Source organism: Ascaphus truei, chromosome 5 (assembly GCF_040206685.1).
Source record: "Ascaphus truei isolate aAscTru1 chromosome 5, aAscTru1.hap1, whole genome shotgun sequence".
In the NCBI taxonomy this organism is placed as follows: domain Eukaryota; kingdom Metazoa; phylum Chordata; class Amphibia; order Anura; family Ascaphidae; genus Ascaphus; species Ascaphus truei.
In genome coordinates, this window is record NC_134487.1 from 291,689,217 (window position 1) to 291,708,176 (window position 18,960).

Consider the following 18,960-nt stretch of genomic DNA (forward strand, 5'->3'; position numbering starts at 1 on the left):
GAGTCAATAGGACCAGATGGAATACATCTAAGTGTAGCCCTGCTACAAATATATGTATACTGTGAACAATACAGAATTAATCTGCTCCAGCCAAGCACATGGTGCGATGTGGAATAAGAGACACTGTTCCTGATCTCCTTGGCAACACATGACAGGGGATATGGGATTGGATAAGAAGAAAACCAGATAGAATGTTGAAACAAAGTGTCAATTAGGCCGGGGCCATAGAGGCTTCAGGAGAGCTGAAGCGCGCTAACGCTGAGGCTCGCCTGCTTAAGTCAGCGAGATTCCATGGACTTGCAGGCGAGCCAGCTTGCGCGAAGGGAGCCGGGGGGGAGGTGGTTGGAGACGGGGCAGTGACGTCGCTGGGCCAATCGCCCGCGACGCACTGACGTCAACGTCACGGCGCCGACATCACGGCGCTGTGACGTTGACGCTGCTTCAGGGTGATTGGATGTTTTCAGCCGGCAGCGTGCTAAAAATCAGCTTGGCTGTCGGCTGAAAATTCCAAAGCCTCCGCACGCCTCTCAAGGCATACTCATTGAGGATGCAGGGGCTCAGCGCTGAGCATCCGCACGTTTTCAATGTTGTGTTTACACTTTTTTTCAATGATTTTTGTACATTCATAGTGTGATTGATATAGTGGCAGCCGACCCTTTCACTTGCAGAGGATCGCAGCGAAGCAGGTAGCCAGCGGAGGGCGTGAAGGAACACAGCGCTATTGCAGGGCAGACACCGCAAGGAGCGGCGTTTGACATCCCAGCGCTGGGGTGTGCTCCTCCCCGTACCACCGAAGCCCCCGCACGTGCACACACACCATCACGTGGCCCCCGCCTGCACTATCCTGTTCGGCCGCTTGCACCCAGCATGTTCGGCTGCCCACCAGTGCATATCTTCTTCGGCTGCCCGCATGTGCACAGCTTATTGGCAGCCCGTGCACAGCTTTTTCGCCCTCCCGTGCACAGCATCTGCTGGCCTGCGCACACCAGGTTTCGCCGCACACTGCTTGCGCCCCCCTTAAATAATCTTGTGCCCCATCAAGGGGGCGCGCCCCCCAGTTTCCACACCGCTCCCTTCAATCATAACACCCACACACACACAATCACAACACAGACACTGCACACATGTTCAATCACAACACACAGACACAACACACACTCATATCACAAGACATTCACAACACACAGACACAACACACTCAATAACAACCAACACAGACACAACACACACTCATCACAATACACACAGACACAACACACACTCAATCACAACCAACACAGACACAACACACACTCAATCACAACACCCACACACACAGACTCAACACACACACAACACACATACTCAATCGCAACACACACAGACACACCACACACTCATATCACAACACACACAGACACAACACACAATCAATCACAACCAACACAGACACAACACACATATAACAACACACACAACACACACACACACTTAATCACAACACACACAGACACAACACACACTCAATCACAACCAACACAGACACAGCACACATACTCAATCACAACACACACAGACACAACACACACTCATATCACAACACACACAGACATAACACACACAATGCACACTCAATCACAACACACACAACACACTCAATCACAACACACACACTCAATCACAACACACACAACACTTATTCAATCACAACACACACACACAATCACAACACACACACAGACACAACACACACTTAATCACAACACACACACAGACACAACATACACTGAATCACAACACACACACAGACACAACATACACTGAATCACAACACACACAAACTCAATCAAAACGCACACACAGACACAACATACAATCATAACAGTCACACACTTTCACCTGGCGGAGGGGGGGGGGGAGTACTAAGCATGCTCCGGTCCCCTGTGTGCTGCTGCAAACTGGGATGGAGAAACAGACAGGAGGAGGAGGAGCTGTCTGTGTGCAGTGAAGGCCACGCCCCCACAGCAAGTCCCCGCCCCCCGCAGCAAGTCCCCGCCCCCGCAGCAAACAGAGAGCACAGAGAAGCAACCAGCACAGAACTTGAGCTTGTTCAGCCGCGCATAGCGTCTGCCAGCCCGCGCACACCAAGTGTCACCGCACGCCACCTGCCCCCCCTAAATAATCTTATGCCCCCCCCCCCAGTTTTGCGCACCGCTTGTTTAGACAGCGCCTTTGAGTGTATTGCAATGCATACAAATAACCCCAATTTTAAAGGAGTAAATAGTATCAATATCAGTCTTCTGACAAATGCAATATGTTGATTATTAAATCACAAAATGTCAACAATGACTAGCAAAAGATCTATTAATGATTCATATACCAAATGTGCTTCTAATGTGCTGATAAAGTATAAAATGAACACAATATTATAAAAGGTGTATACTATTAAAAAAGAATACAAAGTATAAAAAAAACATATAAAATGTCCGGTAACACTGCAGCCCCAATGGGTTAACCTTAATAGTTCCTTGGGATACTTGCAGCCTTCTTCCTGGGTACAACAACCTCCCTCTACGTCACCTGAATAGAAAAAAAAGGAGAAGAAAAAGCGCCCTATCCTAATGTGACACCAGTGAATAAAAATGTAATATTTTTGGACAATAAGAATTTAAAACTCACAAACAGCCGTGAATTTTGAGCGTTGTATGAGTAAACTCGTGCCCCAACATGCTTTCCTGAGCTCCGCTCTGCCCGATCCCTCATGCAGTATCCTAATCTAGAGTCTCCTCTGTCTGTGTTGCTCCTTAGGCAATCATCCAGCAACCCGCAGTTGTAGAGGGGAGTTTCTGATCTTTAGAGTTCCCAGTGCTCCACGGCAGACCGCAGCCTCTTTCTCCGGCGTCATGATTCACTCACAGCTACTTGCAACACGTGACCCTACACCAGTTCTGCACAACACGCGGCCCGCGGGCCGCATGAGGCCCGCCTGCACTCACTATGCGACCCGTGGCGGCTTTTCTCTCTCCCCCTCCCAAGTCCTCTCTACCCCTCCGCCTCCTTCCCGAGTCCGCTATCCCGCTCCCCCATGAGCCCGCTCTCCCCCTCCCCCAGGAGCCAGCTCTCCCCCTCGAGCCACGGCAGCAGCGCGCTCTAGCATTGAGGCACTTCCGTGCCTGCTGCTTGCTAGAGCACGTGCGTGAAGTCCTGCCTGCTCTGTCGCATCTGCCGCAGCAAACCAAGTTAGGGGGGGGGTCGTTGGAGGTGCAGTGGGGAGTCATTGGAGGTGCAGGGGGGAGTCATTGGAGGTGCAGGGGGGTCATTGGAGGTGCAGGGGAGGGTCATTGGAGGTGCAGGGGGGGTCATTGGAGGTGCAGGGGGGGAGTCATTGGAGGGAAAGGGGGGTGATTGGAGGTGCAAGGGGGTGATTGGAGGTGCAGAGGGGTCATTGGAGGTGCAGGGGGGTCATTGGAGGTGCAGGGGGGTCATTGGAGGTGCAGGGGTTCATTAGAGGTGCAGGGGGGTCATTTGAGGTGCAGGGGGGGGTCATTGCAGGTGCAGGGGGGGTCATTGGAAGCGCAAGGGGGTCTTTGGAGGTGCAAGGGCAGCCATTGGAGGTGCAGGGGGGGTCATTGCAGGTGCAGGGGGGGTCATTGGAAGCGCAAGGGGGTGATTGGAGGTGCAAGGGCAGCCATTGGAGGTGCAGGGGGGGTGATTGGAGGTGCAGAGGAGAGAGATGTGTGGTGCAGGGGGGGAAAGTGATGTGAGTTGCAGGGGGGGGGTGAGTTGAGGTGCGGGGGGGAGTGATTTGAGGTGCAAGGGGGGTGATTTGCGGTGCAATGGGGGTGATTTGAGGTGCAGGAGGGAGAGTGATGTGAGGTGCAGGGGGAGAGTGACGTGAGGTGCAGGGGGGAGGGTGATGTGAGGTGCAGGGGGGGAGAGTGATGTGAGTTGCAGGGGGGAGAGTGATGTGAGGTGCAAGGGAAGAGTGATGGGAGGTGCAGGGGGGGAGAATGATGTGAGGTGCCGGGGGGAGAGGGATGTGAGGTGCAGGGGGTGGGATGTGTGTGGAGTGCAGGGGGTTATTGTGTGTTTGATGTGGAGGGGGAGTATTATGTGTGTGGGTGAGGGGGAGAGATAGATGGGGAGTATTGCAAAGGTTGATAGTATTGGATTCTGGGGGAGATATGAGGATGATAATGAAGGGTGCTGGTGGAGATATGAGGATGATGATGAGGAGTGCTGGGGAAGATATATGAGGATGATGATGATGAGAGGTGCTGGAGGAGAGATGATGATGATGAGAGGTGCTGGAGGAGAGATGATGATGATGATGATGATGATGATGATGATGATGATGATGATGATGATGATGATGATGATGATTTTACCCGTGCGGCCCAAATTTGTTTTCCTTGGAGCAGTTCAGCCCTTCTCACTTTACGATTTGTGCAGGCCTGCCCTACACATTTCCTCAGACTTAGCTGATTTCATCAGGGGACATATATATATCAGGTATATTCATTTTTGGCACTTATTCATATTTAGTTAAGGTTCACGTTAAACTCTCTTTATTAGTATAGTAAGAGCTTCATTATATCTAGTAGTATATCTACCAGTAGTAGTTTGTTTCATATTAATATATATCACACATCTTTTATTTAAAAGATACAAATATATTAACACCATTAGTCACTCCATAAGGATTTACACACACATATATATAGTTTTTATTAATATATATATACATATATTGTATCACATTTATTAGATGGGATGTGTTTGTCTGTATGGTATTATCTTTTCAAATTCATTTATTTAGTGACCTGGGATACATGTCCGGTCTGTTAATCTATTGATTTCTTGTGCTGGCCACCATTCCATCTATGGTTGCCTTGTTTTTCATCCTTTTGTTGCTTCTTTCTACTATTATTAGGTATTTATCCATTTATCTAGTCCCTAGAGGATTTTTTCATCATTATATGGATGCTTCACGTGACCTCAATGCGTTTCGCAACAACGCGCATGCTGATTGGCTGGGCCTGGGTGTACCAGGAAGTGCTCGCTGTGGTTCCTTCTCCATGGATGGCGCCATCCGGACTTTAACGCGCCAGCAAACGGTTCCAGGGTGCTCTTTTGGTCAGTAGCACCCCCCCCCCCCCCCCCCTCAACCTACCATTTCGTGCAGCCGGGGCATTGTGACAGGGTGAATGAACGTCACCAGCTATATGCCTGACAGACGTATGAGTAGGTATGCAGTGCAGCAGTGACGAGGTTAATTTTCAGCTGGGAAGCTCCTGACAATTAGAGTGGTCCCAGCTGCATAATCAAGGTGTTTTAAAAACCACAGGCTGTACACACATGCAGGCTAGCTGGTCAAGAGATAGGACTGAAATGCTGAAGTAAGATTACTGCTATAAGGTCTATTTTCAAAGTACATGTTTGATGAACTGTCTGTGTCCTGCATGCTGAAGAGAAGCTGTTTTGTTTTTTTGTATGCTGAAAAGAAGCCGTTTTGTTTTTGAGAAACCTGGTAAACTGTTCCCCTTTTCGGCCTACCTGTTCCCCAGTAGACACCGGGTTCCAAACACTCGGAGGCAAAGACGATGTGACAAACAGGACTGGTTGCAGAAATCTGGGACTCAAGGTGGCCATACTAATAGGCATAAGTCACAAGTCATGACTGGGGATGGCCAAAAAGAGGGAGAGATAGGCCCTGGGGATTTACCAGAGTTATGTCTCCCTGATTTTCGCCAGAGGCAGAGGGAAGAACCAGTCCTGGCCAAACAATATGATAAAGTGGTAAATATTGATGACCAGATATTGAATGCACAAGGGGTAATGGTGTTCTCTCATTTTGAATTGTTGAATGATATCCGGTACAGGGTGAACAAGCAGACACAAACAGGGGAGGTCACCAGACAAATATTGGTTCCCAAGGCGTTTGTTAAAACTGTCTTCACCCTAGCCCATACTGTCCCTTGGGGTGGTCACCTGGGTAGAGATAAAACCTTGGACCGTATTTCGTTCTGCTTCTATTGGCCAGGGATGCATAGTGACATTGCTAAGTTATGTGTGGCTTGTCCTGAGTGCCAGCTAACTAGTCCGAAGGGACAAAAAACAGCCCCCTTGGTTCCTCTACCCTTGGTGTCCGTTCCCTTTGAGAGGATTGGTGTAGACTTGGTAGGACCGCTGGAGCCTTCTGCGAAAGGACACAGGTTTATTCTGGTAATAGTCGACTTTGCAACAAGATATCCTGTGGCGTTCCCCTGAGGACAGCAACGGCGAGGCAAGTAGCCAACAAATTGTTGGAGCTGTTCCCCAGGTTATGTTGACAGACCAAGGTACAAATTTTATGGCTAAACTGATGCAGGATTTCTTAAAATTACTAGAGGTCAAGTCTGTTCGGACATCGGTCTACCATCCACAGACTGACGGATTGTTGGAAAGATTTAACCGAACTCTAAAAGGTATGCAGAGAAAATTTGTAGATTCAGGGAAGAGAGCCTGGGATGAACTTCTCCCTTTTCTGCTGTTCGCAGTGCGGGAAGTTCCCCAGGCATCCACGGGGTTCTCTCCATTTGAATTATTGTATGGCCGCCAACCCCGGGGTATCCTAGACCTCCTAAAGGAGTCCTGGGAGGAACAGCGGTCCCCTTCTAAGAATACCCTGCAATATGTACTAGACCTTAGGAGGCGCCTAGATGTGGTCGGCCATTTTGCTAGGGAGAATCTTAGATCAGCCCAGGACAGTCAGGAGAGACATTACAATCAGAATGCTCACATGAGTGTTTCACCCGGGAGACCAGGTGATGTTATTGTTACCTAGTTGTGAGAGTAAACTCCTAGCCAAATGGCAGGGCCCATTTGAAGTACTCCGCTGCACGGGTGATGTGGATTACGAGATCGCTCAACCAGGGTCCAGGAAGGGTAAACAAATTTACCATGTGAACTTGCTGAAACCCTGGAAGGTGCAGCGGTCTCTTTTCATCCACCCGTTGGAGGAGGAAACGGACCTGGGTCCTCAGTCCCCACGGGAGAACATCGTGGGTGACGATAAAATCCCAATGGGTAGACAATTGTCCTCTGAACAAAAGGGGACTTGTTAGAAATAATTACACAATTCAATGATGTTTTTTCTGATTTACCAGGGCAAACTAATTTAGTTTCCCATGTGATAGAGACAGCACCTGGGGTAAAAGTACGTTCTCGTCCTTACAGGTTGCCTGAAAGCCGTAAGGCCCTGGTAGAGAAGGAGGTACAAGAAATGTTACATTTAGGCGTGATTGAGGAATCATGCAGTGAGTGGTGTAGTCCACTAATTATGGTCCCTAAACCCGATGGGAAGGTAAGATTTTGTGTGGACCTCCGAAAGGTCAATGCAGTATCCAAGTTTGACACATATCCGATGCCAAGGGTGGATGAGTTAATTGACACCCTTGGTAACGCAGAATATATATCCACGCTCGACTTAACAAAAGGATACTGGCAAATACCTTTAGAGGAAAAGTCCAAGTGTAAAATAGCCTTTGCCACTCCCATGGGTTTATACCAGTTTGTGACAATGCCATTTGGACTACATGGAGCCCCAGCCACATTTCAGAGGCTCATGGATAAAGTACTGAGACCTCATAGGGCTTATGCCGCGGCCTATCTAGATGACATTGTCATTCATTGTAAACACTGGCGGGCCCATCTAAATAGGCTGAAAGTGGTCCTCAAGTCGCTAAGAGAGTCAGGGCTCACAGCCAACCCTAAGAAATGTGCCTTAGGTAAGGCGGAAACCAAGTACCTAGGGTATGCAGTGGGTGGTGGAAAAGTAAGGCCACTAGCCGATAACGTAGCTGCCTTTAAAGAAGTTCCAACCCCCCGAACAAAAACGCAGGTACACTCCCTGTTGGGTTTAGCAGGGTACTATCGGAGGTTCATCCCCAACTACTCGGAAGTTGCAGCCCCACTAACAGACCTCACAAAAAAGTGTGCCCCTACACAAGTGGTATGGTCAAGGGAGTGCCAGAGAGCCTTTGAGGAGGTAAAAAGGTGTCTATCAGAGGGTCCCGTCCTTAGAAGCCCAGAATTTGATTAGCCTTTTATTGTACTGTACAAAACAATGCCTCAGAGATAGGGCTAGGGGCAGTGCTCTCGCAGCAGTTTGAGGGAGTGGAACATCCGATCCTTTTTCTGAGTAGGAAATTGTTCCCAAGGGAAAAAAACTACTCAGTAATTGAGAAGGAGTGTCTCGCAGTAAAGTGGGCAATCGAGGCCTTGAGGCACTACCTGGCGGAAGTCCATTTTACATTGGTAACAGACCATGCTCCATTAAAATGGTTAAATACTATGAAAGACTCCAATGCTAGGTTGACCAAGTGGTATATGGCCCTCCAACCCTTCTCGTTTGAGATTCAGCACAGGGCTGGAAAAGAAAATGCCAATGCTGATTTCTTTTCTAGAGAAGGGGTGGATGGTCGGGCTTCAGCTGTGCGTTGCCCCAGCCACACACTAACAGGGGAGGAATGTGATAGGGTGAATGAACGTCACCAGCTATGTGCCTGGCAGACGTATGTGTAAGTATGCAGTGCAGCAGGGACGAGGTTCATTTTCAGCTGGGAAGCTCCTGACAATTAGAGTGGTCCCAGCAGCATAATCAAGGTGTTTTAAAACCCCCAGGCTGCCAGGCTGGTCAAGAGATAGTGGAGAATCCTCCCAGGGGAGGTCTATACGCCGCACAGCCGTGGAATAAGACTTCAGAAAAGGCTGATGTAGTGACTAATAAAAAACTTTTAATGAAACAGAGTGCAAGCGGATCCTCTTGACGCGTTTCGGCCCGTCAGGCCTTTGTCAAAAGAGTGATCCGTTTGAATAAACAACATACTTATATAGCAAGTGCAAACTGCAACACCTGTGGACAAGCCCACAACAAATGGGTCACAGGTGTATGCCCCAACACTGCCAGACATAGCATACAGAGTTAAAAACAATGGTGCAATTACAAACAATGGTGCAATTAAAAACGACCAATTATATCAGTGGATAAGAAAACATATAACATATATTGATACAGGACATGTTAAACCAAAATCAATGAAAAATTGGTCAAGAATAAAAACATTCATATTAAAAACAAATTGCACAAGTGTAATAAAGTTATAATGATATTAAACAACCATGTTACAAAGTATTATAATGTACCCCGGATAAATGGAACAAAGTATCACAAGAGATAATGAAAAAACCTTATATCACTGTTAGAAATTAATGCATTCAGAAGGGCCAACACATTAGCTTCATCCATTTCCAGAAGCATGTTCAAATCACCAGCCCAACCTCGTGTAGGTAACATACCCAAAGGATTTTACAGATGCAGTCGTGACGTCAGTGGGTGGCGACTTTCTGTAACCGGCATCAGCAGCAGCAGGCTTGTATCCATTCATGCAGCATACATGGTAGCCAGCCCTCTCATATGACTTGGCTGATACGGGTTAAACCACACTAACCGCAGTAGACAAATCACTCTCTGGCACCATATAGAAGCTGTACTCACGGGTTACGGGTACTTACGGGTATAATTATATTCAGTGTTCAACAAACCTATACATTTGCTCGCCCCGGGCGAGTGGATTTAACCCCCGGGCGAGTAAATATTGGCCCAAGCAGCACACGTTTGGTACTAGGTGGCGAGTAGATTTTTTTATGTGGCGAGTAGATTTTTTGGTGATTTGTCAACCACTGATTATATTATATTACCTTATAACCACGGAGTATCCTCTATTTGCGTGTATTCAACTGCATTACACTGGTTCAATATTACACAGCATTGTTTTTGTTGGGAGAACCTGAGGGCTCAACACACAAACGGAGTATAGCAGAGATATATGTACAACCTTTGCCTTGTGATATATATGCACCATCTGTATATGATGACATCAGCTTTGATATATATCTACATGGTTGCTTTCTCAGTTTGATGAACTATCTGTCCCACATTACACCAGTATATGCTCCTTGCATTTAAGCCTACTGTACACATTTGGTCTATGCTTCACCTCCGAGTGATCATGCTGTGATTAACACATGTGTACACACCTGCAATATCCATTGTTTTTGGTCAAGACACCAGTATATGCTCCTTGCATTTAAGCCTACTGTACACATTTGGTCTATGCTTCACCTCCGAGTGATCATGCTGTGATTAACACATGTGTACACACCTGCAATATCCATTGTTTTTGGTCAAGAGACCATATATATATAGCTGTGATTCAGAAAGTCTCAAGATATTGTTTTACATATGGTAATACACCGATTGATTTATGATAAAACACTATCACCACTCTACATAATAGGGATTTTTAATAATGTATATGTGTTTTTAACATCTATGTAGATTTAATAAAATTTTATTATTTTTTGATTTCCCCTGTGAATCTGGGCACTACTCAGACATACAGTATCTAACTGTTGGACCAATTAAGTCCATTAAATATGACACTACACACATGACAAGAGTCTGCTACCTAGAAGGGTTTATTTCTTGATCAAACTCTTTGATCACCACCGATACTATTGTATTTAACACCCTTACAGCACCTGTCATTTACAATTACATTGTTTAAATCATTTAAGGTGACAGCGGTCTATTTCACTTATTCAAAGATGCAGTTTCTGCAAATGTTGTAAATTCGCTGTACCAACAAAAAGAGTACACACTTTGTTCCCAAATGGTAAACACAGGATTAACACTTTCATCAATTGTCAAACAAGCTACGTCGTCTATGTGATTACATGCGGTTGCAAATATAAATATGTGGGTAGAACAATTAGATCCCTATATATTCGAATCTCGGAACACATTAGATTAATAAACAAAAAAGATTTACTACATCCATTATCTAAACATTTTGTACAATTTCCACTTGGTGGACTTAAGAATTTTTCATTCTTTGCGGTTGAACATGTCTCCTCTTACATTAGAGGAGGCAATAGATTAAATCGACTTAACAAGAAAGAGATGTCATGGATTTTTTCCATGAATACATTACAGCCTCATGGCTAAATGTTGAATGGGAACTGAAACATTTCCTTGGTGATTAGTGTATTTTTTACAGTGATTTACATATAATCTTTTACACTATGGATTATTGTCTTTCATATTTCTTTATCACTTATTCTTTGCTTCTTTTCCCTTCTCCCTCCCTCCCTTTCCTCTTTCCCTCCCCCCTCCCCTTTTCCTTTCCCTGTTCCCTGCCTCTCCCTTCCCAGTCCCCCCCATCCTCTCCCTTCCCCTTCCACCCCCCCCCCGTCCTTCCCCCCCTCGCCCCGCCCCCCCTTCCTCTCCACCCAGTGTCACTCCCCACCCTTCCAACCCCTCTCCCTCTCATCCCGTTACTTCCCAAACATTGATACAGGTGGTTGCAAGTTCTATTAAGTTATATAACCACTAGATAAAGATTCAACATTCATTTCAAACAGTGATATAAGGTTTTTTCATTATCTCTTGTGATACTTTGTTCCATTTATACGGGGTACATTATAATACTTTGTAACATGGTTGTTTAATATCATTATAACTTTATTACACTTGTGCAATTTGTTTTTAATATGAATGTTTTTATTCTTGACCAATTTTTCATTGATTTTGGTTTAACATGTCCTGTATCAATATATGTTATATGTTTTCTTATCCACTGATATAATTGGTCGTTTTTAATTGCACCATTGTTTTTAACTCTGTATGCTATGTCTGGCAGTGTTGGGGCATACACCTGTGACCCATTTGTTTTGGGCTTGTCCACAGGTGTTGCAGTTTGCACTTGCTATATAAGTATGTTGTTTATTCAAACGGATCACTCTTTTGACAAAGGCCTGACGGGCCGAAACGCGTCAAGAGTATCCGCTTGCACTCTGTTTCATTAAAAGTTTTTTATTAGTCACTACATCAGCCTTTTCTGAAGTCATATTCCACGGCTGTGCGGCGTATAGACCTCCCCTGGGAGGATTCTCCATTGTTCCGGCATTTGCAGCCTGCACGCCGGGCTGTTACTGGTGTACCTGCGTCCCCCTGCTGAACCCGGAAGTACCGGCACTGCCGCCAGTCAGGTGACCACCCACCGCGATCGAGCGGAGGCAGGGTTGGCGGCTGAAGACAGGGCTGACGGCTCGTGACCATCACATCGTGTCCTTGGCATTATCTGGAGGAGTTACAGGCAGTGGGGTCGGCAGCCTCTACAATCAAGAGGACATCAGCCACTTCACTATATCCCCCAGCTGTGAGTTTTTTCCTTCTATTTATCTCAAACTTCATTGTGCTTATGGTAAGCGAGTTGCTGAGTATTACACTTGTGAAGGCTCCACTGGGGGATAGTGGCGATCAGGAATCCCCGTTTATTTCTCATACACCAGTTTAACAGCTGAAGTCATATTTTCTGAGCGCCTGGTGGGTTAACCTTCTGTTCACCCGTTCTACACTTGGTCAAGAGATAGGACTGAAATGCTGAAGTAAGATTACTGCTATAAGGTCTGTTTTCAAAGTACATATTTGATGAACTGTCTGTGTCCTGCATGCTGAAGAGAAGCTGTTTTGTTTTTTTGTATGCTGAAAAGAAGCCGTTTTGTTTTTGTGTGCTGCATTTTTTTAAGGCTCAATAAATAAGCCTTATCAAGAGAACCCGCGTATGTGGTTGCATGTACCCTGCAACAGGCATCTATTCTGTATTAGGTGTTTATACCTTAGCCTCGCAATTGGAGACGGGGTTTGCCACTGTCATTGCATGTGTTGTATCTATTTATGATTTTTTCATATGTACAGTATGTATTGTTTTAGTTCAGTAGTGTTGGAACCACTGTTCATGTTTGTCCTTGGTCTGATTGCAGACCCATTCTTTTAAAGTTAAATTACCATTACACCTAAGCATTCATCTGTTTATATATTTGAGTGTGTACTAATTCTTGGTGCGCTTGGTGTGTGTTTTTCTTGTTGTTTGAGGTCCCCCATTTTTTGGGAGACTCCTTTTAGGAGCGGTTGGGAGGGGCTCCTACACACCCAGCTGCAAAAGAATTGTTTTGACATTGGAGAACATCTATGACAGCTCGAGCGCGGAACTTTTAAACACATTTCCTCCTCCCTCTGAGTCTATTTTTTTTTTTTTAGCTTTTACAATATCTGCCACCTCCTTGGTAATCCATCATGGTTTATATTTTGGGATATACACAAGGCTGACCTCTGCATGAAAGAAAGCCAAGGACACAAGAGGTCTGAGTATTCACAATAGCTAGGAAAATGGGGAAGCTGGGTGGGTCAAGTGGTTTCTTTTAGTGATTAGCAAAAATGAGAAAATTCACACAATAAAACTTAAAAAAAAAAATATATATATATATATATATATATATATATATATATATATATATATATATATATATATATATATATATATATGGTGAGTAAAAAAAGTGACAAAAACCCTCCACAGGAAAGCAAATATGCAAATACAACTGTATGCTCATCTGCATGTCTTAGGCAGGTCTGCAATCCCGCCTTTCCCCATCATCACCCAGCATACAGCACTTCCACTGCAGCAAGGGATTCTTGGAAATGACATGCAAATGAGCACACAGTGTCACTTTTTGCCTCAAAAACCATTTTTAACATGGTTCCCTATAGGCTTAAGCTTGCTGCATGGTCACAGCTTTGAGCACAGCCAGGGTTAAGGTGCATACCCAGAAAACCACCCACAGACAGCTGTTTGGGGTTGATTTTAACTGGGTATGCACCTTAACCCTGGCTGTGCTCAAAGCTGTGACCATGCAGCAAGCTTAAGCCTATAGGGAACCATGTTAAAAATGGTTTTTGAGGCAAAAAGTGACACTGTGTGCTCATTTGCATGTCATTTCCCAGAATCCCTTGCTGCAGTGGAAGTGCTGTATGCTGGGTGATGACGGGGAAAGGCGGGTTTGCAGACCTGCCTAAGACATGCAGATGAGCATACAGTTGTATTTGCATATATATATATATATATAGCAATCCATGCAGATGGCCCCCAAGCAAATAATTCAATACTCAAGGTGCATGCTTCATAGGATAAGCATAGGTAACAACTGCTATCACCAAAGCGACAGCAAAGAAACAGCACTCAAAGTTCAGCCAAAGCAAACAGTGTATTAGACAGAAAACATCAGCACATAGAGAACCAACGTTTCTGTCCTCTAAGGACCTTCCTCAGCGTGGTGTATATATATATATATTATTTTTTTATAGAGGTGACTTTTTCTGAACTAAGAAGAATTTGCGAAAATTTTAATTGACTAAGAAACACCAGTTACACAGCGAATCAGAATTTCAGCACAATTTACATCCCTAGTTCTTATCTGCTGTGAAATTCTATGTTTCTATGTAACTTAGGGCTCTATGCAGTAAGCGCCATTAAAGTGCTCTCGGCAAGTGTTCCCTAACGGCATGATTTTGGCGATTTGCCCTCGCAGTATTCAGGAAGGGCCGAATCCCTGGCGAACCCTGGCAAATCACTGCGAAAGCAAAACGTCGATGAGCCGGTGATAAAAAAGCCTGGCTCCCGATAACTTGTCGATAAACCGTTTCTGCCGATATGTGTCTGCAGCAGAGAGAGATCCGCCACTCTCTCTGCGCAAACATCGGCAAAATAAAAAGATATCAAAACAATTTTTACTCATAGTGTACATGTGCAGGGGGTCTCCGGAGCTGAACCGCATTGGTTTCAGGTCCGGGGACCCCCTGCTTCCCGAGATACAGGCCCTTTAGGAGGTTAATAAAAGCTTCAATCAGACTTAGAACTTTGCAACTAATATTGACAGATTTATTATAAATCATTCTTCCTGGTATTGCAAAGGTTATTAACAATTTATATTAGTGTTGGGGACCCCTGAAGAATGTGGTCTGCCGTGCAGTGGCACAGGGGCTTACAACAATTTGGCCAAAATGTTAAACTAAAAGACCATTTTATTTAATAGATATTTATACATTTATATTGAGGCACTGTACCATGTATGAGTTTCACTGGACGTGCACTGAGCTCTGTCCGTGTTTTATGTTCTGCCTCTGGTTTTAAATACAGTAATGGGCAAAATTACTATTATCCACATATGGATAATAGTGCATTTGCCCATTTTAAATACATAAAGAACAATAAATATAATAAATACATATTGCACTCACCCTTGTCCGGCTGCCACGATGAAGGCCATCCTCATTTTCATCACCATCCATGCCCCCTCCGATGCTGCAAAAGATAAACAAGAATAAAAAGAGCCAATGTAATGTCCCCTAACCCCTTAATCACCATAGCGGTTATTAACCGCTACAGTCATTAAGGGGTTAACCCACCCTCACCCACCACTCGGGAGGCCTATATACCCTCCCCCACTACCCCCCCACCCCAAGAGGCCTAACCACCCTCACCCAATACCCAGCCGGGAGACTTACCCACATACCCTTGGGGCCAATACCCCCTCCCCCCACCCCCAGTACCCACAATAAAAACAATACACTGCCCCACAATAAACATCATTATATTTATTAAATGCATAACCCACCTCCTGTGCCCCCCCATAAATACATGATTTATTATTTTACATACAGGGTTAATACCCCAGGCCCACGGGAGTCCCCGGTGGGCCTGACGGGTCACCTCACAGACCTACAGTAGCCCAGCACCATTTTTCAAACAGGGTCTCGAGGCCTGTTGGTGGTTCCCGCCAGGTGCCATGGTCCACCAGGTGGTCTCCATGGGTCACTGTGGGCCACAATGGGGTCTACACGGTAGGCCCACGGATGTCTGGGGGGCCCCGGGTCAGACCCACAGGTGTCTGAGGGGCCTCGGGTGGTTCCCACAGGGGTCTGGGGACCCACGGCTGGTCCCTACGGGTCCGCGGCGCCCCCACAGATGTGGGGCCACCGGTTCTTCCCTGCAGGTGTCCCCAGTGGACCCGGCAGTCGTTTACCCGTGAAAAGCCCGAGGAGACCGCAGGTGGTCTCCATAGGTCCCACGCAGACCTGAGGAAACAACCCTGTATGTTAAAAAAAAAAAAAAAAAACCTGACCTATACATTAAATACATCAATCTCCCCTCCCCCCCCCCCCCACAACACATACAGTACAATAATGTGCAAAATAACTATTATCCAGATAGGGATAATAGATTTTTTTCCCATTATTAAACACATTGACTAGCATAATAAAATAACTAAACTTCTACTCACCTCATCAATAAGAATCCCCCTCGCCAGCATAATCCGTGTCCTCCGTTGCCAACAAAATACATAGCCAATACATTGCAATTACATTCAGATATCAATTAACCTCTTAATCACCTTATCGGATAATAACCGCAAAGGTAATTAAGGGGTTAAGCAACCCTGGCACGATACCCACCCTTCACCCATTCATTTGTACAGTGGCTTCATCATGCAACTATATATATACACATATATATATATATATGTTGAGAGAAAGAGCGGACCCCGCATCCACAAGATAAAATAAAAATAACTAAATACCGACTATAAATACGTACTATATAGTAAGTCAGTGCTATAAGGGCCAAATTATGTAATATGAGAAAAGAAAAAAGAAAGCCCCAAATAATAGCACTCTAGTATACCAAATCAATATGCAAATACAAATTTTATTGAATGAACTGTCACAGAACAAAAGATCTAAAAGAAAGCAAAGAATAATTAAAAGCAGGCATAGATCCCCTGTGCGTATGGCTTGACAATAATCCTCTAATAATGAATTCAAAGATGGACAAGACATCCCAATTGAAAAAGTGTGTACCCTTGAGTATATAAGACAAGGGGAGTATATATATGCTGCAGTGAAAAGGCTGTGATGACAGAGGAGTGGCAATAACCATGTAATCAAATCGTATCAAAGCTCATTCCTGTAAAATCATGTGTAATACTCTCTAGGAGTAGAGTACATCAGTACAGTGTAAGAGCAATATATATGAAGCTAGGGAAAGCACACTCCAAATAGTTGCATACCCTAAATCACATGCCACATAATCATAAAACACACATATAATCTGTAGAGGAAGCAAGGAGCAATAGCTCAAAACATAGTTACGTGTCCCTGAGGGGGGACAAACCATGAGATCCGGCCTACAGCACCCACTCAGCACCCACTCCTACGCGTTTCAGCCAAGTGCCTTCAACTGGGAGTGGTTGGGTAGGCAGGATAATGTGCACACTTAAAAAGGATTACAATCATGCCCTAAAGCGTCATCACCTGTTGAAATTTCACCAGAGTACAATTAATCTAAATAGTTAACAGGGGTGTGCATCATGAACCTACCCACTGCGCATGTCCCAGAAGAAACATCATAAACAGAAGCCCAACAAAGCAGGCCAATATGCTGCTTTCCACCATACCTATTAAGCTGGCAGCTTTCTGTCTCCACACAGTGAAGTGCGCTCGTGTGTGACGTCAAACCAGAGGCACCCGATACATGGATACATGCCTCTTCTCCTTCCACTCCTCTGATTGGGAGGCGGAGCCACACTAGACATAGATTGCGCATGTGCAGGCAGACTGATATATTCTGTGCACTGAAAAACTTTCATATGCACAGAGCTTCAGCCGGCACATGAGCTGTGTTCCCTGCTCAGTGGATGACCTCACATTAAAGGCACAGCCACATTAGTATCTGGACTTAACATAGAAGAGGCAGAAAGAAGGTTCATTATGCCTCTTCTATGTTAAGTCCAGATACTAATGTGGCTAATGTTTTATTGTTAACATTGATTTGCAGAGTGTACATGGTGCATAGATTGTATGCATCATGTATACAATGTAAATGCAATGTTTTGATTGGCATTTGAGGCTTTTGATTGGAAGATGAGATTGGATTTTTTTAGGAAATATGATTTTATTGTACTGTGTCTGTATGGAGAAGTGGTATTTGTAGAAGAGCATGTTTTTGATACCCTTCAACATTTATTTGGACAGTATATTGATTCATCATGTGTGTATCTCTCTCTCTCATATATGTATATGTGTGTATATATATAGTTGCATGATGAAGCCACTGTACAAATGAATGGGTGAAGGGTGGGTATCGTGCCAGGGTGGCTTAACCCCTTAATTACCTTTGCGGTTATTATCTGATAAGGTGATTAAGGGGTTAATTGATATCTGAATATAATTGCACTGTATTGGCAATGTATTTTGTTGGCAACAGAGGACACGGATTATGCTGGCGAGGGGGCTTCTTATTGATGAGGTGAGTAGAACTTTAGTTATTTTATTATGCTAGAGTTTATGTTTTGCAGCATCGGAGGGGGTATGGACGGTGTTGAAGATGAGAATGGCCTTCATCGTGGCAGCCAGAGAAGTGTGAGTGCAATATGTATTTAATGTATTTATTGTTCTTTATGTATTTAAAATGGGCACATTCACTATTATTCATTTGTGGATAATAGTAATTGTGCCCATTACTATACTGTATGTGTTAGGGGGGGGGTATTTCTTTATAAGTATGTATGTGTTTTGACATTCATTTGGGGGGGCACATAATTGGTACTGCAGGCCTGCGGTTAACACCCGAGGGCCCCTGCCAGCCTATAGTATCATTGATGTGCATATATGTGTATGTTAGGGGGGTATAGGGGTTGTTGGGGTTATATATATATCATATATATATATTTATTTATTTATTTAGTATGGGGCTGTTGTGTGTGTATTTTTTTTTATTGTGGGTAGCGGGGGTGGTCGAAGTGGGTATTAGCCCCAATGGTGGTTTGTTTAGGGCTTGCCGGTGGGTAGCGGGAGGGCTTAACCCCTTCATGACCGAGGCGGTATTAACCGCTACGATCGTGAAGGAGTAAAGTGAACCCGCAACCCCACCGCAAGCCCTAAACAAGCAACAAGGGCCAAATACCCCCTTCACCCACCCCCGCTACCCACAATAAACCTGACACGGCTGGTTAACCCCTTCATTGCCTTAGCGGTTAGCC